The sequence below is a fragment of the Acinonyx jubatus genome, chromosome B1 (assembly GCF_027475565.1).
Source record: "Acinonyx jubatus isolate Ajub_Pintada_27869175 chromosome B1, VMU_Ajub_asm_v1.0, whole genome shotgun sequence".
NCBI lineage: Eukaryota > Metazoa > Chordata > Mammalia > Carnivora > Felidae > Acinonyx > Acinonyx jubatus.
Window position 1 is genome coordinate 133,291,752 of NC_069382.1, and position 22,707 is coordinate 133,314,458.

Sequence of the window (22,707 nt, forward strand, 5' to 3'; positions counted from 1 at the left end):
CCCATCGATTGGATCATGTCTTAGCATATGTCACGCATTTTGTTCTGACAAAGTCTGTTGGTTCCAGATTAAAATGGCACACAAAATAGCCACCAGTAAAATAGCATGATGCTTTTAAAATATTGTCTCAATAAAAAGATACAGTTTCAAAAAACGAGGTCCAGCAGCTTTTATTAGTGTGATTTCTAGATATTTTGTACTTTGGGTTACTGTGTATGTATTGGTTTGTAAACTGGCCCCCATACACAGAAGAAAAGAGGCAGACCACTCCCATTTGGTAGATGGTAGGTTTAATGTGCAAGGGAACTTACTTATGAGGCTTGTTTTGGGTGGCAGCAAAATGAATAGATCTCTGCACCCACCTGCCAGAATCTTAAATCAGAGGCCTGACCCATGGGTTCAGTCACATCTACCATACAGATGATCTGAGCGACACATTTCTCTCTTAAGGCTGCGTCCTTGGACATGCCCCCCACTGTGCGAATGGTGGGTAGAACGAACAACCCAAGGACAGGGGATGCGGTGAGTAGACTGTCCCGGTTCAGTTTGAGGGTCAACCAGCGGTGTATCTTCTCCAGGATCTTCTCTAACAGTAAGCTGTCCTTTCTTCCGTTATAGAGTATCTCCCCTTACGCGTGGTTTCAGTTTCGCTTTCGGCAGTTTCAGAAACCCGCCAGTCAACCCTGGCAGGAAGCAGATGATTCTGACGAATCATCAGAAAGCCAATAGCAGCCTAACTCTGCGTCAGGAAGCTGCGTCATTCCCCGCACTTCCTTTCTTCACGTAGGCGTTTTATGATCTCACGTCAGCACAGGAAGAAGGGTGAGTGCAAGGTGTTTTGAGACGACACATTCACATAACTTTTATTATAGTGTATTGTTATAATTATTCTATTTTAGCTTACTATTATTTTTTAATTATTTTTTTAAAGTTTATTCGTTTATTTTGAGACAGAGACAGCGTGAGTGGGGGAGGGGTAGAGAGAGGGAGACAGAATCCAAGCGGGATCCTCACCGTCAACACAGAGCCCGATGAGGGGCTCAAACTCAGGTCATGACCTGAGCTGAAATCAAGAGTCGGGATGCTTAACCAACTCAGCTAATTATTCTATTTTATTATTAGTTGTTGTTAATCTCTTACTGTGCCTAATTTATCAATTAAATGTTATCATAGGTACCTCCGTGCAGGAAAAAACATAGTATATACTAAGATTCAGCACTATCTGCATTTCAGGCATCCTCGAGGGATCTTGGAACACATCCCCTGTGGATAAGGGGGGACTACTTTATTTACCAGCTGTTTATTGTTAGTACATAGGCAATACTAATTTTTAAAAAAATATCTAGCTACTTTACTGAACTCTCATACTGATGTATCATTCTTTGCAATTGGTTTTCTTAGGTTTTGTAAGTATTCACACTATTGTTATTTGTAAATAGTAGTAATTTTGTTTCTCATCCCTGACTTTCAAACAATTATAACATTTAGTTCTCTTTCACACATAACTCAATTACTGGTGGTGACAAAGGATAGATTTATATGGCTAAATGAAGACAATTAAAATTTAAAACTAATTTTAGCCTAATTTGTAAATCTCCCTTGTAAAATCTTTTATAACAAATAAACAATTATTTTGTCATTACCTCATTTCTTTTTCTCAGCCTAGGTTAGGGTTAGGTTTTTTTTTTTTTTAGAGTTTTGGAGAGAAGAGTAGAGTTGTGATCAAATTCTTAGGGAGACAGAATCATCAGTGCAATGACACTGCTCTAATCTTATAGCTCATATATTTTCTTTGTTGTATTCAAGTTATTCATGAATATGTCTCCCCTTTCTTACTAGACTTTGAGATTTTCTTTTTTTTTTTAACGTTTTTTTTTTTTTTTTTTTTTTATTATTTATTTTTGAGACAGAGAGAGACAGAGCATGAACAGGGGAGGGTCAGCGAGAGGGAGACACAGAATCTGAAACAGGCTCCAGGCTCTGAGCTGTCAGCACAGAGCCCGACGTGGGGCTCGAACTCATGGACCGCGAGATCATGACCTGAGCCGAAGTTCGCCGCTTAACCGACTGAGCCACCCAGGCGCCCCTAGACTTTGAGATTTTCAAAGACTGGAGCCATATCATGTTTATCTCATAGTTCCTGCTATGTCCAGCTACGTGTTTTGCACAAATAATGGGTTTATTAAATGGGTTTTGTTTTCTTCCAACTACTGCCATTCACCTTGTTTTTCCTTCCTTGTCCCTTTGGCATCTTAGTTAGATTACATAGCTTTTTAGAAAATGTTTTTAATTTTTATTTTAATTAATTTTAAAAATATTGTTCAATTATAAAGAACATTGTGATCATTTCACTCCAGTCCAAAACTTGCCCATTTCCTCTCTCTCATGGCTGACTTGTGGCATAGGCACTGAATGAGGAAGGGAGACTAGCATGTTATTTCACTGTTCATTCTGGCCCTCCCACTCCATCTTTTTATTTTTTATTTTTTTTCAATATATGAAATTTATTGTCAAATTGGTTTCCATACAACACCCAGTGCTCATCCCAAAAGGTGCCCTCCTCAATACCCATCCCCCACCCTCCCCTTCCTCCCACCCCCCATCAACCCTCAGTTTGTTCTCAGTTTTTAAGAGTCTCTTATGCTTTGGCTCTCTCCCACTCTAATCTCTCTCTTTTTTTTTTTCCTTCCCCTCCCCCATGGGTTTCTGTTAAGTTTCTCAGGATCCACATAAGTCCCACTCCATCTTTAATCCTGGTGCTGCTACTGCTGCTTTTGGGTTTGCATGAGGAGAAGGGAAGAAAGATAAAAGGAACACCAGACGTGGGTAAGGGTCTGGTGGTAGAATTTTGTCATGTGTCGTGGAGTGCCTGGCACCCACATGCTGGGTCTCTCCAGGGGTACATTTATGGGCTCTTTGGAAGGCTTCTTTGGGGATCTACCCCTTTCTCTGATTGGAACAATAAGTATTTCCAGGTATACTTCTTGTGAACTTCCTTCAATTCCTGTTCCCAAGTTCAACTCTTGTAGGAGTGTCTTCTGGGATCTGCTCACCCCAAGAGGCCATGCGTAAACTCAGCTTCCTTTGATGGCATTCACTTGGCTTGTAAGAAACATAACATCTTTTGCTGTGTAAAACTCTAGGAGCGTAGTTTGCCCAATTCCTGCTTCCCTTTCTTTTCTTGCCATGGTTTGTCTGCATGTGTTGATTACTTTCTCCCTTCCAAATTCACCAGGTAAGAAGCAGATCCTGTCTGTAAATTTGCAATTCCTTAAACATGCTGATTTCTCATTAGAACTTTCTCAGTGAGCTTTCTCTTACTTACAGTGCTGAGGCTAAAAATTTGGTACCTGGTAAACATCTCTCTGAGTGAGAATAGGTTGTTCTCGTGTTAGGGATTAATAGTACTGGTTGATTACAGCCCTTTAGTAGGGCTGCCCTTGATATGATGATATCCTAGTTGGTTAAACGTCCAGCTTCAGCTCAGGTCATGAACTCACAGTTCGTGAGTTCGAGCCCCACGTTGGGCTCTGTGCTGACAGCTCAGAGCCTGGAGCCTGCTTCAGATTCTGTGTCTCCCTCTCTGTCTGCCCATCCCCCACTCACACTCTGTCTCTCTGTCTCTCAAAAATGAATAAAGGTTAAAAAAAGTTGACATGGTGACATCTCTTTTTAGATTGTGAGGGTACTTATTGCCTATTGTTTTTTAACTTCGGGGTGCCAGCTACAATTTCATGACTATAGAGATTAACCTATTTAATGTTCTCTTTTACACAGTATTCACTCAATCAATATTTGTTGTTTAATTATTAGTTGATTGTGAGTCAAAAGGTAAAATTTGTTTGTAGACAAATTATGGTAGCATCTAAATTAAAACTAAAGTTATGCTGTGGAATTTGATTTTTCTTCAGTAATAAGTTTATGTCTTTTGTACTACTCATTTTTATTTTATTTAAAAAAAATTTTTTTTAACGTTAATTTATTTTTGAGACAGAGAGAGACAGAGCATGAACGGGGGAGGGTCAGAGAGAGAGAGGGAGACACAGAATCTGAAACAGGCTCCAGGGTCTGAGCTGTCAGCACAGAGCCTGACGTGGGGCTTGAATTCACGGACCACGAAATCATGACCCGAGCCAAAGTCGGCCGCTTAACCGACTGAGCCACCCAGGCACCCCTGTACTACTCATTTTTATTAGAACAGAAAACCTTAAGTGATTCCTTAAGGGACTTCAGTTCCGTATTGAGGATATTAAAAGGTAAACTGAGGCATATTAATTTTTTTTTTCTTTTTAGTTTATTTGAATATACATCAATTTGAATTGGCCAGTACCAAACCAAAGGTGGTTAGGAGCACTCTACTAAGAGGAGGTAGGGGAAGCAAAACAAAGAAAGGACTTCATTGGCTATAATATAGCTTAAGTGGTTACTTAATTTGGGAAAGCCTGGCTGGCTGTTTGTGACTAGTTGTTCTTAGGTTTCATTTTCTTGAATTGGAGTGCATTGACTCTGGCTTAAGTTTTGGTTTGCTTATGTAGACTACCAAAGCATCAGAACCACCTCAGTCTGATGGCTTCCTGGTTTAATTACATTAACAAAAATCTGTACATGTGAAAACAAGCAGAGAATAAAGAGTCTTATGGTCTGTACAAGCTAAGTGAATTGCTACACCTTAATCCCTCCACAAAGTTTGATTCAGGTGCTTGCAGCAAGACTTTAAATCTTTATACATTTTAGACTGATGAGAGTTCTAAAAAAGTTAAGGTACGCCTGGGTGGCTCAGTTGGTGGAACTTCAGAATCTTGATTTTGGCTCAGGTCATGATTTCATGGTTTGTGAGTTTGAGCCCCACATCGGGCTCTGCACTGGCAGCACAGAGCATGCTTGGAGTTCTCTCTTTCCCTCTCTCTCTCTCTCTCTCTGCCCCTTCCCTGCTTGTGCATGTGTACATGCACTTTCTCTCTCTCTCTTAATATAAACTTAAAAAAAATAGTTGAGACCACAACTATCATAGTCACTAATGTTAAAGTGAGTTTATTTGGTGAGTCTACTTTTTATTAACCTTATAAAAACATGGGAAACATTTTATCTCAATTTATAATTCCTTTCTAAAAGAAAGTTTAGTGCACCATTTATTACAAAAATGTAATTTGCAGGGTTTAGAATAATAGAGATTTTCCATAATTAAAGTCCTCCTCAAACAATCCTATATTTTATCCTAATCTGAACAACCAGTTGGTCAAAAATTATAAGGAAAATGCAAATGATTTTGAAAAGTTGTTAGCAGTGAATCCAATGAAATGTTAGAATAGTCCTGGAAGGAAATATTTAGATTTATCTCTTTAACATTCCTCAAATCATATTAAGTTGTCATGGGCTGTATGGGTTTTTCTGCTCCTTGGGGCCTTCAGGCAAGAGACTATATATATTTTTGTATTTAAAACTATTGTTTTTTAAAGTAGCTCAAAATTCAGTTGTTTTCTCCAGGAGAATTTTGCCGATGGATAACTCCCAAAAGTCATTAGGCCAACAGAACTCCAAATATAATAGAAAATAAAGATCTTAGGAATCAAACCCAATTCTTAAGGCGGTTTGGCTCTTCAGACCCTTTATTCAACAAATTAAACAAATATATTTATTGAGTGGTTATAAATATTTGTATTTTTATCAATTTCTGGGACAAAGTATAGATATCATATTGACTCACTGATTTGGGACAAAGGCTTTTTCAACCTTACATGCTGATTTTCCAGAAGTATCCACTTGTCACACAAAGTTTCCATTGGTTTGACTGATATTCTCCCCAGTTCTTCATGCAAGAAGAGAGAACAACCATTGCCTCCTTCAGTCATTCTCTCATTTCCTTTTTGATATCACTTTTTCAACCCCTCAATTTCATTGCCCTTCAAATATTCCTAAATTAACAAGTGAAAACATAAAAATATGGGCTTTAGTTTTGAACCTGATGACCATGTGTTCCAACCACTAGGAGGAGCTCCCTATTCCCAACGTTTTACACATACATGCACACACACACACACACACACTAAGGCATACACACTTGTCAAAAGAAATGCAGTTAGTTGGGATTTTTAGTAGGAAGGATGAAAATATTATAAACAATTGAATGTGGGCTGTGCCTTCTTCTTGGATCTGTGTTTGAAGTGCTTTTTTCTCTTAGCCCCATGAAACTTGGGGATTAGGTAGAGCTTCCAGGTATCTTTTACTTGGGGGATGCCCTCACTCTTGGAAGGCTAAGCTAGACCAGTCTGGGGCTCAGAGGTAAGGGCACATTGGGAAGAAGCTTTGGCATTTTCCATGCTGGGCCTTTGGAAGAAGGGATGGTGCTGTTTTGTCCGTCTTCCTTCTCATAAGGTGAGAAGGTGGGTGGCCAAGATAAGCTTTGTGGGTATGGGTGAAAGTGGGCAAGAAGATGTTTTTTTTTTTTTTTTTTTTCTGGTTTAGGTCTTAAACTAAAGTAACTGAATAAATCTGCAGGCTCCTGCATGGTCCAGCCTAGTTCATCATAATAGGAGCCCAACAGGCTTTGGTCCAAGGCTCTAGCTAGTAATAAATATGCACACACTTAGATCACCTTTTGTACTTTACAACTTTCCTCAACCTAGTGTAGTGGAAGACAGCAGTTCAGTTTTGGAGTGTTCTATCCTAGCCTTTCCTTTTGTTAGGACACCCAAATAAAATACCTCCTGTGCATTTGACTGAGCAATGATGTTCAATCATATAGGTGTATATGGATAGCTAGTCTAGTTTATGTTAGCAGTATGACATCAGGATGTAAAAAGGATAAAAAGTGTATAATAAATAATAATAAATGCCTGATAAGCACATAACTGTTAAATCCTGGGGCTTGCTCCTTTATTATTTATTCTAGTTGCAAAGGTAAAAATGCTGCTGTAAATAATTTAGACAATTTAAAAATGTTGTAGAAAAGTAAATGGCCTCAGTAATTTTAATTTTCACAAAGATAACAATTATTCACAATTTGAAATATGTATACATATATAATAAATATATATATGAAATAAATAACAATGCTAATAATATATCTTGAACTTCTTTTCATACCAGTACACATGGACCTGCATCATTCTAATAACTGCAAAGTAGTGTATGATACATAATTAATTTTCTATTCATAATTTTTAAAACATTTTTATTGCAAATTTTGCTGTATTGAGTGTCATTACATATATAGTTATATGTGCACATATCTTTAAGTATACTTCTATGATTACCTTTTAGAAGTAAAATCACTGGGAGGTCAAAGGGTTAACATATTTAAAATTTTAATAGATTTAACCAAATTTCTTTCCAAAAGGAAATGTAAAATTGAATAATTTTTCTATACCACAAATATATGGTTCATTAATCTTTGACAAAGAAGGAAAGAATATCCAATGGGAAGACAGTCTTTTCAAAAATGGCATTGGGAAAACTGGACAGCAACATGCAGAAGAATGAAACTAGACCGTTTCTTACACCATACACAAAAAGAAATTCAAAATGGATTAAAGACCTAAATGTAAGGCCCCAAACCATAAAAATCCTAGAGGAGAACACAGGCAGCAACCTCTTTGACCTCAGCCACAGGAACTTCTTACTAGGCATGTCTCTGGAGGTAAGGGAAACAAAAACAAAAATAAACTATTGGGACTTCATCAAGATAGAAAGCTTCTGCACAGCGAAGGAAACAATTAACAAAACTAAAAGGCAACTGATGGAATGGGAGAAGATTTTTGCAAATGACATATCTGATAAAGGGTTAGTATCCAAAATATATTAAGAAATTATATAACTCAACATCCAAAACCACATAATCCAGTTAAAAACTGAGCAGAAGACACAAATAGACATTTTTCCAAAGAAGATATACAGATGGCCAACAGACACATAAAAAGATGTTCAACATCACTGATCATCAGGGAACTGTAAATCAAAACTACAATGAGAGGGGCACCTGGGTGGTGCAGTCGGTTAAACGTCCGACTTGAGCCAGGTCACGATCTCGTGGTCCGTGAGTTCGAGCCCCGCGTCAGGCTCTGGCTGATGGCTCAGAGCCTGGAGCCTGTTTCCGATTCTGTGTCTCCCTCTCTCTCTGCCCCTCCCCCGTTCATGCTCTGTCTCTCTCTGTCCCAAAAATAAATAAACGTTGAAAAAAAATTAAAAAAAAACAACAAAAAAACTACAATGAGATATGACCTCACACCTGTCAGAGTGGCTACAACCAACAACACAAGAAACAGCAGGTGTTGGCAAAGATGTAGAGAAAAAAGAGTCCTTGTGCATAATTGGTGGGGATGCAAACTGGTGCAGCCACTGTGGAAAAGTGTGGACTTTTCCTTAAAAAGTTAAAAATAGAACTACCCTACAATTCAGCAATTGCAAAAGAATGCATTTGTAAATACTAATTCACAGCAGACATGCACTCCAATGTTTATGACAGCATTATCTACAATAGATTATGGAAACAGCCCAAGTGTCCATTGATTGACGAATGGATAAAGAAGATGTGGTATACACATACAATGGAATATTACTCATTCATAAAAAAGAATGAAATCTTGCTATTTGCAACAACATTGATGGAGCTAGAGAGTATCATACTAAATGAAATAAGAGAAAGACAAATACGGTATGATTTCACTCGTATGTGGAATTTAAGCAATGAATGAATAAAGGGGGGAAAAAAAGAGAGAGGCAAACCAAGAAACAGACTCTTAACTATAGAGAACAAACTGATGGTTCCCAGAGGGGAGATGAGTGGGGAGATGGGTGAAATAGGGGATTAAAGAGTGAACTTGTTGTGATGAGCACCAGGTGATATATGGAAGTGTTGAATCACTATATTGTATACCTGAAACTAATATTACACTGTATGTTAACTAACTGGAATTTAAATAAAAACTTAATGTATAATTTTTGTGATAGCAAATGAACTTTCTACCATACTCTTAGACATTTTAAAGCTTTAAAACTTTAAAAATATTTCAAATAAGGGGTGCCTGGGTAGCTAAGTCTGTTGAATATCTGACTTTTGGCTTTGGCTCAGGTCCTGATACATAACATACATACATATATACTTGCTGCTTTCATATTTTGGCTGTTGTAAATAATGCTGCTATAAACATTGGGGTGCATGTATCCCTTTGAATTAGTGTTTTGCAATTGCTGGATGGTATGGTAGTTCTATTTCTAACTTTTGAGGAAACTCCATACTGTTTTCCAGAGTGGCTGCACAAGTTTGCATCCCCACCAATTATGCACAAGGATTCCTTTTTCTCCACATCCTTGCTAACACCTGCTGTTTCTTGTGTTGTTGGTTGTAGCCATTCTGACAGGTGTGAGGTCGTATATCATTGCAGTTTTGATTTACATTTCCTTGATGGTAAGTGATGATTAGTATCTTTTCATGTGTCTGTTGGCCATCTGGATGTCTTCTTTCGAGAAATGTTTGTCTTCTGTCCATTTTTTAATTGGATTATTTGGTTGTGGGGTTGTATAAGTTCTTTATATTTTGGATACTGACCCTTTATCAGATATGTCATTTGCAAATATCTTCTTTCATTCAATAGGTTGCCCTTTGGTTTTGTTGATTGTTTTCTTCACTGTGCATAAGCTTTTTATTTTGATGTAGTCCCAATTGCTTATTTTTGCTTTTGTTTCCTTTTCCTTAGGAGACATATCTAGAAGGAAGTTACTATGGCTTATGTCAAAGAGATTACTGCCTGTGTTCTCTTCTAGGGTTTTTATGGGTTCAGGCCTCAGATTTAGGTCTTTAATCCATTTTGAATTTATTTTTGTGTATGGTATAAGAAAGTGGTCCAGTTTTATTCTTTTTCATGTTGCTGTCCAGTTTTACCAACACCATTTGTTGAAGAGGCTATTCTTTTCCCATTGGATATTCTCTCCTGCTTTGTGAAAGGTAAATTGACCATATAGTTGTGGGTTTATTTCTAGGTTTTCTAATATGTTTTCTAGGTTTTCTAATATGTTCCATTGAACTATGTGTCTGTTTTTATGCCAGTACTATGCTGTTTGATTACTATCGCTTTGTAGTATATTTTGAAGTCTAGAATTGTGATGCCTCCAGTTTTTCTTTTCTTTTCTTTTGTGGTTCCATACAAATTTTATGATTGTTTACTCTAGCTCTGTGAAAAATGCCATTGGTATTTTGATAGAGACTTCATTAAATGTGTAAATTTCTTTGGGTCACTAATTATTTTTAAAAGTAGGCTTAATGGGCAAAAGCTTTTTGTATTCAGTAAAAATATTCTGTTGGTCGTAGATTGGTGGAAAGATGAGAATGGATGACAGAAATTCTGGAGTCTTTCATGCTGAGGAAACCCCTAGAGTTATCTGGGAATGATTAAATGGTTACACCAAAGACGTGCCTTCTGAATTGACTGGAAACAGCTTTACATGAGTAGGTCTGTAATGTCTTGGCGGGTAACCTGCAAATGGAAAAGTACATGAAAATCTCTTGAGCTAGCTGAAAATTGGAATAAATAATTTTCTCTGGGAGGAATTGTGGATAGTTTCCTGTGCATCACCATAGATACCCTCTGGTAATACCTCAGCTGGAATAGTATGATGGAAATCAGCTTAATGACTGGGAAAAGACACCTGAGGTAAAATCAGAAGATTGATGTCCTAATTCGAGTTTTGCTCTGTAGCAACTTTGTTGCTTTGGGCAAATTAACCACCTGTGCCTCAGTTTCTTCATTTGTACAATGTGAAAAAATAATTTCTTTCTCATGAGATTCTGAGGACTAAATGAGTTAATTATTGCAAAATTCTTAGGGAATATTCAATAAATACTATCATTATCAGTTGTGAGAACTTGGGTCATTATTTCCCTTCTCTGAACCCACACCACAATTCAATCACTGAAAAATAATTACTCTTAATTTTGGTTTATTTCCTTTTAGATATTTCTCTGGACATATACATGTACTTACTTTTTAACACACTTGAAATATTTTTACTACTGTTGGAGGAGGTAATCCAGAGGACATGACTACTAATTGACCTGTGAGCTGGACGTAGGCAATCACTCCCTCTCCTTTCCCTGGAATGTGTGTTATACTTGTCTTCCCCATGCCAGAAGCTGCCCCAAGGACACAGCCTTGAGAGAGCAATGTGTTGAGACCATGTGGACAATATATGTGACTAAATCCTATTCAGGCCCCTATATAAACTTCTAAGATTCTGACAGACAGGTGCAGAGATCTGTTTGTCTTGCAGCTGCCTAAGGGAAGCTTCCTAAGTAAGTTCTCTTGTTTATTAACCTGCTACCTACCAATCTGGAGTTGTCTGCCTCTTTCTTGGGTCTCCCTGCCTTCAATGGATGGGAGCCAATTTGAGAACCAACAACTACATATATAGATTTTTAACCTTATTGCTTTTATGAGTGTTATGTCATTATCACATCTTGATATTGTTAACTATTTGAACAAAATCATTTTTTATGCCTACATAATATTTCACCACACATACCATAATTTATTTAGGCAGTTCCTTATTTTGGGGAAATTAAGTTTTCAGTGTTTTACTTTTTTAGTAATACTTCAGTGTACAGCCTATACATAAATGTCTTTGTCATTTCTAATTATTTCCTTAGGGTAAATTGTGGAATTAGTAGAGCAAAGGATATAAACATTTTAAATTCAGTCAGAAGTTTTTCTCCATAATGTCTTCAGCTGAAAATAAAGGATAATATTATCTGTTCTCTTGACTTAACTGATATTGCCAGATGGTTTAAACTAATGTATGTAAAAGTGCTTTTAAAACATATGGTTCTATGCAAATACCAAGTGTGCTTTTTTTATTGTAATGTATATAGGTGTTGCTCTCGGAAGTACCATAAAACACTTTTTTTGGAGGCTAGTCATATTTGGATTATGTGCAGAAAAAGAGTAAATTTTCATTTAGGTATGTAACTGTGAAATAGGAAAGTATGGATATTTTGTTCAAAGTGTTAAAATGTTGATAGTGTGTTATATGATGATGTTCAAAAGTGCACACCTTGTCCAGAATTCTTTCTCCCACTTACTTAAATTTTTAGTGCATCTATACTAGATTATAGGCTCTCTGAAGGTCTTAACGAGTGAATTGCTGGCTACTTGGCAGGCATTTGGAAAGCTCTGGAGTGAGGGGTGTGGAATTGCCAAAATGAGCTGATTATAATCAATGCTCTGTAATTAATGCAGGGACATGTTCTTCCATTCTTTTCGGTATTGATGGGGGAATCATGCTTAGCAATAGGAGAGATGGATGAACCTCTTTAGGTCATTCTCTTGGTGGTGTCATAGATATTTCTAATTTCTAGTTACGCCTCTGGCTTTACAGAGCAACACATCCCTGAAGTTTTCACCATCAGGTGACTAAGCAAAGTGACAGCAAATTTCTTCAGTTTACTAGCTTGCACCATCTCATGACTTTACCTAAGAGTCATCCTTAGTCTATTTCCTGTACTCACTTTATACATCTCCAGCTCTTACCAGCTCTACTTCATTTCTCAACTGGGCATTGCTGGAGCCTTGTCTTTTCTTCCTGATTCCATACTCACTTCTTTGTACTCTGTTTTCTACCCATTTGTTGCTGTGGGTGATCTTTTCAAAACATAAAGCAGATCACATCATCTATGTGCTTAAACCTTCAGTGATTTTCCATTACTCTTCAAATGAAACCAAACCTTATAAAATGGCCTACATGATCCTGGTTGCTCTGGCTTCAGTCTCCCTCTATAACCTCACTTTATACCTCTTTTTGCCTTTCTCACTGCATCCCAGCCACACTGGACTCTCTTCTGGTCGTCTGACCCACCAGGTCCTTTTGTGCCAGGAGACTTTCCTTTATGCTAGTCCGTCAGCTTGCAACACTCTTTCCCAGTTCTTTGTATGTTTGCACATTTCACTTCGGTTTGAATGGCACCTATTCAGAGAGTTTTTTTCTGACCACCCAAATGTAAATTTGTTTTTCCTAGTGACTATCTTATAACTGTATAGCACTTATCATGATGTGTGATTCTACTTAAAACTTTTGTTTACTTGCTTAATTCCTTTCTTCTCTGCTGGAGTATGAATGCATGAGGACAGGTCTGCCACACTCATGGTGCTGACTCTAATGCTTAGCAGAGTACATGGCATGTAGTAAGTGCTCAGTGATTGAATGAATTAAGTTCAAATGTGTTTTATTCAACCAGTTAAATTTGTTGAATGAGCAGGAAAAAGCAATAATAAGTGATAATCAGCTAGAATTGGTGAGAAAGCAGTGTGGAGAAGCGGAAAGGTTTGTGGATTGACTTGAGCTCTTGTTTATAGTCGTGGCTCTGTCACTTATAAACTTTGTTGACTTCTGTAAGCCCTACCTTCTACATCTGGAAAATGTTTCTAAGGTGTCTTCAAGCTCTGATATTTATAAGGTTTTTTATATACCTTAGGGGAGAGCTGATTTAGTGGCCTTAGGGGAGATTCTCAAACTCTTAAGTTTTTGCAAAGATGATACCCTTAGAATTTTATGGTGGCCAGTCTGTAACCTTTAGAGGAGGTATCTTCTCCCATAATCAAGAGGTATAATATAAAGGCTTGGGCTAGGGATTTCTAAATATTATTTCCAACTTCAATCCTTTAGTGATTGTGAGGGAGAAATGTCACTGTGAATTATTCAGGGATTCTGAGGAAGCAAGAATGGACGGATTGTCTAGAAATTTGATTATCTTTTTGGCTGGCTTTCGTAGTGTACATCTAGAGAGTTTTGAAAGAATTTAGAACCATTTTTGTGTGTGTAGTGTGGAATTTAAGTGTGAAGAGAGATGTCCTCTTCTGGCATCCTTGACAGAGACACATCTTACATGATGAATTTCAGGAAAAAGGTTGAAATATACTATCATAGTATTCTGGGAATATCTCTAAAAACATTATCAGTAAGATTTTAGGAATACTTGAAAGTTCTTGCTTTGCCAATTTTGCTCTCTCATTAGAAATGTAGATATTGTTTCTTTACTGTTCTATTGTTTAGATTTAATAAGCTCTATGAAGACAACCCAGACTGATGACAAATGATTTCGTACAGCATCTGTGGTAGTATTACCTAACTAGACATTTTGTGATGACTTTATTATCATTGGGAAAAGATTTGTACATTATATATAAACGCATGTCCCAAATATTTAATTACCCATTCCTTGGTAGATCTTTCATAATCCCAAGTCTATTCATGTTTCCCCTGGGCTAATAAATTCTTAGATTACTAATATTAGCTTTAATGCTAATTGTAATGTTAGAGATATCTTAAAGTCTCAAAGCAGGCTTCAGTCTCCATATTAGATCTCAACATAAAAAAAAATCTCAACATAATTAGTGACTTAATTCTGTTGTTCCCTCTCTATGAAAGAAGAAATTGAGGCAAAGAGAAATGATATGAGTTTGTCTATGCCCTAGAGAATGTCAATAATAGAGTGGGAGACAAGAGGTTAGAGCCACCACGCCCATAGGTGTCTGAGTTGCTCTTCTTAGACTTCAGATATTTTACACTGATACAGTGAGGAATTAATTATTTCACTAGGGAAGACTATTGATTTAGATTTGTGATCAGGATGAGGAGATGGGGCAGGAAATGGAATGGGCAATGGTGTGCTGCTTCAAACAGCCATGATTAATCTTGGAGACATAGAGGTCCAGAGGGAATTTTTAAAGAAGAAGTAGAGGAAGATGAAATAAGGCTTGAAGGGTGCACGAGAGTCCTTCTTAATAACAGCTTTGGGATTTCTGGGTCATGGTGAAAAAGGCTGTACATGCATGCACCTGATCAAATGCACATACTCCCTTCTGACCTCTTCAGGGGTTTCTTTTCCTGTTCTTTACTCATTTCAGTATGGTTTTTTCTCCTCAGCTAGTTGATGTGTACTCAGGGGGTCTGTATTTGTCATCATGTAGACACTAAATACATATTGTACTGTAGAAAGGGCAAAAGTCCCCGAGCAGGCCCAAGACTAAAGTAGTTTTTACTGCTTTGGCAATAACACAGCTGGATTAAATAACTTGACCTGTTTAAGAAGAAACTACCTCAGAACCATTAGGATGGCTATTATTGAAAACAAAAACAGCAGAAAATAACAAGTGTTGGCAAGGATGTGGAGAAATTGAAACCATTTTGTATTGCTGTGGGAATGTAAAATGGTGCAGAGGCTATGGAAAACGGTATGGTGGTTCCTGATCAAATTAAAAATGGCATTGTCATCTGACCTAGCAATTCCACTTCTGGGCATATATACCCTAGAGAATTGAAAACAGGAAATTTAACCAAGGAGATAAAAAAATCTGTACACTGAAAACTATAATACATTGATGAGAGGCATGAAGAAGGCATAAATAATTAGAAAGACATTCTGTGTTCATGAATTGGAGGAATTAATGTTATTAAAATATTGTTAAAATACTATCCCCAATTGATCCACAGATTCAAAGCAATGGTATTTTTTTTATAGAAATAGAAAAAACCCAAATTTGTATGGAACCACAAAATACCACGAGTAGCCAGATCAGTATTGAGAAAGAACAAATCTGGAGGCATCAGACTTCCTGATTTCAAACTATATTACAAAGCTACAGTAATCAAAAACAGTATGATAATGCATAAAAAGAGACACATAAATTAATAGACCAGAATAGAGAGCCCAGAAATAAACTCATGCAGATATGGTCAATTAATTTAAGACAAAGGAACCAAGAATACACAGTGGGGAAAAGAGTCTCAGTAAATTGTGTTGGGAAAACTGGACAGCTATATGCAAAAGAATGAAACTATCTTACACCATACACAAAAATTAATTGAAATTGATTAAAAACTTAAATATAGGGACACCTGGGTGGCTCAGTCAGTTAAGCATCTGGCCTCAGCTTAGGTCATGATCTCATGGTTTGTGAGTTTAAATCCCACATTGAGCTCTATGCTAGAGGCTCGGAGCCTGGAGCCTGCTTTGGCTTCTGTATCTCCTCTCTCTCTGCCTCTCACCTGATTGTGCTCTGTTTCTCTCTAAAAAATAAACAAACATTAAAAACAAGAAAAAAAACTTGAATGTAAGAAGTGAAAAGACATGAAACTTCTAGGGGAAAACATAAGAGATATATTCCTTGATATCTATCTTGGCAATGATTTTTTTTTTTTGATTTCACAGCAAAAGTAAAGGCAAAAAATGCAAAAATAAACAAGTGAGACTACATCAAAGATTTCTGCACAGAAAAGGAAACCATCAACAAACTTAAATGGCAAGCTGTGCAATGGGAATATATGAGGAACTCATACAAATCTATAGCAAAAAAACCCCCACAAAACCCCAACCCCCAATTAAAAAATGGACAAAGACCTAACTAGAATTTTTTTCCAAAGAAGACACACAAATGGCCAAAGGGTGTATGAAAAGGTGCTCAACATCACTAATAATGAGGGAAATGCCAACTACAAACAATGAGATACCACCTTATACCTGTTAGAATACCTATTATCAAAAAGACACAAAATAACAAATGCTGACAAGGATGTGGAGAAAAGGAAACTCTTGTGCATTGTTGCTAGGAATGTAAATTGATATAGCCACTATGGAAAACAGTATGGAGGTTCCTCAAGAAATTAAAAATAGAACTACCATATGATCCAGAAATCCCACTTCTGGGTATATATACAAAAGAGACAAAACCATCTTGAAAAATTTTTTTTGTAATTTAAATCCAAGTTAGTTAACATATAGTGTAATAATAACTTCAGAATAGAATTTATGGATTCATCACTTACATATAACAACCAGTGCTCATCCCAACAAGTGTCCTCCTTATTGCCCCTCACCTCTTTGGCTCTTCCCCCCACCCAAGACCCCACCAGCAACCCTCAGTTTTTTTTATTTTTGCTTCCCTTCCCTTATGTTCATTTGTTTTGTATCTTAAATTCCACATATGAGTGAAATCATATGATATATGTCTTTAACTGACTTAATTTGCTTAGCATAATACTCTCTAGTTCCACCCATGTTGTTGCAAATGGCAAGATTTCATTCTTTTTGATTGCTGAGTAATACTCCATATATATATATATATATATATATATATATATATATATATATATATATGTATATATACACACACACACACGCCACATCTTCTTTATCCATTCATCCGTAGATGAACACTTGGATTCTTTCCATACTTTGGCTATTGTCGATAGTGCTGCTATAAACATTGGGGTGTGTTGTGCCCCTTCAAATTAGCACTACTGTATCCTTTGGATAAATACCTACTAGTGCATTTGCTGGGTCGTAGGGTAATTCTATTTTTAATTTTTTGAGGAACCTCCATACTGTTTTCCAGAGTGGCTGCACCAGTTTGCATTCCCACCAGCAGTGCAAAAGAGTCAAAAGAGTTCCTCTTTCTCCACATCCTTGCTGACATCTGTTGTTGCCTGAGTTGTTAATTTTAGCCATTCTGACAGCTGTGAGGTAGTATCTCATTGTAGTTTTGATTTGTATTTCCCTGATGATGAGTGATGTTGAGCATGTTTTCATGTGTCTATCAGCTATCTGGATGTCTTCTTTGGAAAAGTGTCTATTCATCTCTTCTGCACATTTCTTCACTGGATTATTTGCTTTTTGGGTGTTGAGTTTGATAAATTCTTTATAGATTTTGGATACTAACACTTTATCTGATATGTCATTTGCAAATATCTTCTCCCTTTCTGTCGGTTGCCTTTTAGTTTTGCTGATTGTTTTCTTCACTGTGCAGAAGTTTTTATCTTGATGAGGTCCCAATAGTTCATTTTTGTTTTTGTTTCCCTTGCCTCTGGAGACATGTCAAGTAAGAAGTTGCTGCAGCTTGGGTCAAAAAGGTTGTTGCATGTTTTCTTCTCTAGGATTTTGATGGCTTCCTGTCTTACGTTTAGGTCTTTCATCCATTTGAATTTATTTTTGTGTATGGTGTAGGAAAGTGGTCCAGGTTCATTCTTCTACATGTTGCTGTCCAGTTTTCCCAACACTATTTGCTGAAGAAACTGTCTTTTTTCCATTGGATATTTTTTCCTGCCTTGTCAAAGATTAGTTGGCCATATGTTTGTGGGTCCATTTCTGGGTTCTCTATTCTGTTCCATTGATCTATGTGTCTGTTCTTGTGCCAGAACCATACTGTCTTGATGATTACAGCTTTGTAATACAGTTTGAAGTCTGGAATTGTGATGCCTCCAGCTTTGGTTTTCTTTTTCAGGATTGCTTTGGCTGTGTGGGGTCTTTTCTGGTTCTATACAAATTTTAGAATTATTTGTTCTAGCTCTGGGAAGAATGGTGGCGTTATTTTGATAGGGATTGCATTGGACATGTAGATTGCTTTGGGTAATATCGACATTTTAACAATATTTGTTTTTCCAACCCATGAGCATGGAATATTTTTCCGTTGTTTTGTGTCTTCTTCAGTTTCTTTCATAAGCTTTCTAATTTTCAGTGTATAGAATTTTCATCTCTTTGGTCAGGTTTATTCCTAGGTATTTTATGGTTTTTGGTGGAATTGTAAATGGGATCAATTCCTTGATTTCTCTTTTCTGTTGCTTCATTTTTGGTGTATGGAAATTCAACTGATTTCTGTACATTGATTTTATATCCTGTGACTTTGCTGAATTCATGGATCAGTTCTAGCAGTCTTTTGGTGGAGTGTTTTGGGTTTTCCACAAAGAGTATTATATCTGCCAAGAGTGGATGTTTGACTTCTTCCTTGCCAATTTGGATGCCTTTTATTTCTTTGTGTTGTCTGATTGCTGAAGCTACGACTCTGAACACTTTGTTGAGTAACAGTGGTGAGAGTGGACATCCTTGTCACGTTCCTGACCCTAGGGAGAAAGCTCTCAGTTTTTCCCTATTGAGAATGATATTAGCTGTGGGTCTTTTGTATATGGCCTTTATGATCTTGATGTATGTTCCTTCTATCCCTACTTTCTCGAGGGTTTTTTTTTTTATCAAGAAAGGATGCTGTATTTTGTCAAATGCTTTTTCAGCATCTATTGAGAGGATCATGTGGTTCTTATTCTTTCTTTTATTAATGTTACATATTACATTGATTGGTTTGCAGGTATTAAACCAGCCCTGCATCCCAGGAATATATCCCACTTGGTTGTGGTGAATAATTCTTTTAATGTATTGTTGGATCCAGTTTGCTAGTGTCTTGTTAAGAATTTTTGCATCCATTTTCATCAGGGAAATTGAACTGTAGTTCTCCTTTTTAGTGGGGTATTTGGTTTTAGAATCAAGGTAATGCTGGCCTTGTAGAATGAATTTGGAAGTTTTCCTTCCATTTCTATTTTTTGGAACAACTTCAAAAGAATAGGTATTAAGTCTTCTTTAAATGTTTGGTAGAATTTCCCAGGAAAGCCATCTGGTCCTGGACTCCTGTTTGTTGGGAGAGTTTTGATTCTGATTCGATTTCTTTACTGGATATGGGTCTGTTCAAATATTCTATTTCTTCCTGTTTCAGTTTTTGCAGTTTATATGTTTCTAGGAATTTGTCCATTTCTTCTAGATTGCCCAATTTGTTGGCTTATAATTGCTCATAATATTCTCTTATTGTTTGTATTTCTATGGTGTTGGTTGTGAACTCTCCTCTTTCATTTGTGATTTTATTTATTTGGGTCTTTTCCTTTTCTTTTTGATCAGTCTGCTTAGAGGTTTATTAATTTTGTTTGTTCTCTCCAAGAACCAGCTCCTGGTTTCATTGATCTGTTCTACTGCTTTTTTTTTTTTTTATATCATTGATTCTTGCTCTAATCTTTATTATTTCCTTTCTTTTGGTGGTTTGGGGCTTTATTTGCTGTTCTTTTTCCAGCTCTTTTAGGTGTAAGGTTAGGTTGTGTATTTGAGACCTTTTTCCTTTTTTAGGAAGACCTGGATTGCTATATCCTTCCCTCTTATGACCACATTTGCTGCATCCCAGAATTTTGGGGCTATCATGTTTTCATTTTCATTGGCTTCCATGTACTTTTTAATTTCCTCTTTAAGTTTTTGGTTAACCCATTCATTCTTTAGTAGGATGTACTTTAATCTCAAAATATGCATGATCTTCCCAAGTTTTTTCTTGTGGTTGATTTCAATTTTCATAATGTTGTGGTCTGCAAATATGCAAGATATGATCTCTGTCTTTTTGTGCCGGTTGATGGCTGATTTGTGACCCACTATGTGATCTATGTTGAAGAATGTTCCATGTGCACTCAAGAAGAATGTGTATTCTGCTTCGTTAAGAAGAAATGTCTTGAATATGTCTGTTAAGTCCATCAGTTCCACTGTGTCATTCAAAGCCATTGTTTTCTTGTTGATTTTCTGCTTAGATGATCTGTCCATTGGTGTAAGTGGGGTGTTGAAGTCCCCTACTATTATGGTATTATTATCAATGAGTTTCTTTATGTTTGTGATTAATTGATTCATATATTTGTGTGCTCCACATGGGGGAATAAATATTTTACAATGTTAGGTTTTCTTGGTGGATAGACTCTTAATTACAATGTAATGCCCTTTTTCATCTCTTGTTACAATCTTTATTTTAAAATCTAGTTTGTTTGATATAAGTATGGCTACTCCAGCTGTCTTTTATCAACCATTAGCATGATAGATGGTTCTCCATCCCCTTACTTTCAATTTGCAGGTGTCTTTAGGTCTAAAATGAGTCTCATATAAGCAGCATATATATGGGTTTTATTTTCTTACCCATTCTCATACCCTGTGTCTTTTGATTGGAGCATTTGGTCCATTGACATTTAGAGTGAGCACTGAAAGATATGAATTTAGCACCATTGTGTTGCCTGTTGAGTTGGTGTTTTTGGTGATGTTCTGTGGTCCTTTCTAGTCTTTGTTGCTTTTAGTCTTTTTTGGTTTTGTCTTTTCACCACTGAAAGGGTCCCCCTTAAAATTTCTTGCAGGGCTGCTTTAGTGGTCACACACTCCTTTACTTTCTGTTTGTCTGGGAAACGCTATCTCTCCTTCTATTTTGAATGATAACCCTGCTGGATAAAGAATTGTTGGCTGCATATTTTTCCAGTGCAGCACATTGAATGTATCCTGCCACTCCTTTTGGGTCTGCCAAGTTTCTGTGGATAGGTCTGCTGCGAACCTGATTTGTTTTCCCCTATAGGTTAAGGACTTTTTCCCCCTTGCTGCTTTCATTATTCTTTCCTTGTCTGTGTATTTTGTGAATTTGACTATGATATGCCTTGGTGATGGTTGGTTTTGTTGAATCTAATGGGAGTTCTCTGTGCTTCTTGGATTTTGATATCTGTATCTTTCCTCAGATTAGGAAAGTTTTATGCTATAATTTGCTCACATAAACCTTCTGCCCCTTTCTCTCTTCATTTTCTGTGACTCCTATGATTCAGATATTATTCCTTTTTAATAAGTCACTGAATTCTCTGTGTCTTGAATTGTGATCTTTTGCCTTTGTTTCCTTTTTTTTAATGCTTAATTATTCTCCATAATTTTATCTTCTAAATTGCTGATTCGCTGCTCTGCTTCATCCATCCTTGCTGCCATGGCAACCATTCAAGATTGCATCTCAGTTATAGCATTTTTTAATTTTGTCCTGACCAAATTTTATTTCTTTTACCTCCACAGAAAGAGATTTCATGCTTTTTTCAACCCTAGCTAGTTTTATTATTGTGGTTCTGAATTCTAGTTTAGACATCTTGCTTATATCTGTGTTGATTAAGTCCTTGGCAGTCATTTCTTCCTGTTCTTTCTTTTGGGGTGATTTCCTTTGTTTTGTCATTTTGGAGGAAGAAAAAAAATAAAGTAAAAAATAAAAATTGAAAAATTAAAAAATAAAACAAAAAAAATCAAATAAATGAGGCTATATCCTGGGTGTGTTTTGGTCTGTTTGTTTAGGGAAACTTGATAGAATAGAGAAAAAAGTGAAAGAAAAAAAAGTAAGAAAAAAATTAAAAATTAAAAAAATTATACAATAAAATAGAATAAAATGAAGTAAAAGAAATAGAATAAAAATTTAAAACAATAAAAATAAAGTAAAACAAATAAAAATTAAAATTAAATTTTATCTCTGTATCCAAGAATGAGGAAGGAAAGAAAGAAAGAAAAAAGATGAAAGAAAACAGTAAGCAAAAACAGAAGCAAAGAAAACAAAAATAAATCAGCAAAGAGAATGAAACCTGAATGAAGTTACACCCACATTCCCCTAGAACTGGAATTATGAAGGACTCTATAGTCCACACACTAAGCAGGTGGAAATACTTGTGCTGATCTTCTAGGGGATATGCTAAGAGGGTGCAGTTGGTTGGGCCTTGGTGTAATGGCTCCATTCTCCACTAGGTGGCACTGCTTAGTTTATTGGAGTGGATCAGTGTGGTGTGCATGAGCATGTACCCATGTGGATGAGGGGAGAGGTGGATGTGACTTCACCCAGTTCCCTAGTTTCTGGTACAGGAACTTAATACTCTCATGGACCAGTTATCACGCACCCCTCCTTTGTCTCAGGCCTCTGTCCCCTCCCCACCTCTACCCTATCCATGTCCAAGCTGTCCTCCTGCCAGGCAGCACCTCCCTCCAGAGTTTTATCTCAGCTGGGGTCGTGTTTCAAAACCCTACACTTCAGAGACCCCTGCGGCTTGGACCTGCACCAACTCTTGAGGGGAGAGTCTTGTTGAGCAATGGCCGGGTGCTGG

The 22,707-nt window shown here is 36.9% G+C and overlaps 1 long non-coding RNA gene across 2 annotated transcripts in view; it reads left to right on the forward strand.

Moving 5' to 3' along the window:
• The first annotated feature begins 500 nt into the window (after positions 1 to 500).
• Positions 501 to 22,707, forward strand: part of LOC113598292 (uncharacterized) — a 235,814-nt gene continuing 213,607 nt past the window's right edge. For both annotated transcript variants that reach the window (XR_008296251.1, XR_003418969.2), the window contains exon 1: positions 501 to 822. This is a non-coding gene — a long non-coding RNA (uncharacterized LOC113598292). The remainder of the gene's footprint in view (positions 823 to 22,707) is intronic.